This window comes from Canis lupus, chromosome 33, assembly GCF_048164855.1.
Source record: "Canis lupus baileyi chromosome 33, mCanLup2.hap1, whole genome shotgun sequence".
Lineage (NCBI taxonomy): Eukaryota > Metazoa > Chordata > Mammalia > Carnivora > Canidae > Canis > Canis lupus.
In genome coordinates this window covers 4,588,744-4,590,485 of record NC_132870.1, presented here as the reverse complement: position 1 = coordinate 4,590,485, position 1,742 = coordinate 4,588,744, and positions in this window count along the sequence as shown.

Here is a 1,742-nt window from a genome sequence, read left to right as displayed (position 1 = left end):
TCTAGTGATTTAACTGATTTCTGAATTCTGTGAGCTGCTCTAACAAATTAAGCCAACCTGAGGAAGGGAGGCATTGGAATTTTTGTTCAGAAGCACAGGGGAACAAACTGGGCTTGTGATTGGATCTGAAGTGGACGGCATCTTGTGGGTCTGAGCTCTTTACTTGTGGGATCTGATGCTATTCTGGATAGGTGGTATCAAAATTGAGTTGAATTGTAGGAGAGCCTAGCCAGTGTCAGAGAATTGCTTGTTGGTGGGAAAAACTCCTCCCCCCACACACACCCTAGAATTGTTGATTCCGGAAACTTTATGCGTTGTATATATCTGAAAATCAGGTGGAAAGTCATAAAACTAGTTAAGGACAGGTGTGGCTCACTGACCTCATGAAATATGTGTTGCATGTATTGTATATTCCTATGCAGCCTGGTTCAGCTGAAATGCCCAGTATTTATGACAGATGAAATTCAGATAAGCAAACCCAGAATTCACATCATGCTCACATTGTTCACTCATATATCAATCAAGTGAGAACAAATTTAATATTTTCAAAACAAATGCTATCGCAGGACTGTACTCACTCATTTAATCAGTAAATGTTGAGTATTCAAGGTGCTTATATTCTACTGAGGGGAAACAGACTACTTACATCCCCATGGGGAAACCAGTAAACACAGAGGTATACAGGACAGTTAAGGAGTGTGGAAAATAAGCAAAAGAAAATAAGATGGGGATGGGACAGAAAATCTTGGAGAGGAGACTTTACACTGATTTATTAGGAAATGCATATCTGAGGAATGGGAGTGGGGTCAGTGAAGAGCTGGAGGGAAGATGGTCCAGTCCACTGTGGTTTGAGCAGAGCAAGTGGGGTGGACAGAGAGCAGGTGATGTGATAGAGAGGAGGACGATCCAGATCCAGTCTAATGGGTTGGGAAGCTAATGGAGGGTTCTAGGCCAGAGAATGGCATGATTTCTGTTTTAAAAATTTCACTCTAGGATGCATGGGTGACTCAGCAGTTTAGTGCCTGCCTTCAGCCCAGGGTGTGATCCTGGAGTCCCGGAATCGAGTCCCACATCAGGCTCCCTGCATAGGCTTCTCCCTCTGCCTATGTCTCTGGCTCTCTGTGTGTCTCTCATGAATAAATAAATAAATAAATAAATAAATAAATAAATAAATCCTTTAAAAATAAATAAATAAATAAATAAATAAATAAATAAATAAATACAAATTTCACTCTGACTTCTCTGTAAAAGCCATGCCACTGGAAAGAGGGAATACCACCTTGGGAGGCTAAACTGGTGGATCCAGGTGGAGACAAGGGTAGCTTGGACTAGGGTATGGAGTACAGATAGCAAGAAGTGGTTAGATTTAGGATTCATTCTGAAGGTTCAGACAAAGGAGTTACTGGTGGATGGGATGAGGTTTATGAGGAAAAGAGAAAGCACAAGAATGATTCCTAGATTTTGGCTCAAGGCACTGAATAAATAAATCATCATGCTGTTTATTAGCCTGTGGAAGTCAGGAAGCTTAACCGGTTTGGGAATGAGAGTTGAGTTTTGGACACGCTAGGTCTGAGATTCCTGCCAGACACGCAAGTAGCAGTGTGGAGGAGGCAGCCGTCATGTGAACCTGGAACTCTGGGAAAGGCTGAGGCTGGGAATTAAAATTTGGGAACCATTAGCATAGAGATGGCACTTGAAGCAGAGGTGAGGTCACAGAGAGCGAGTTTAGAGAGAGAATAGGA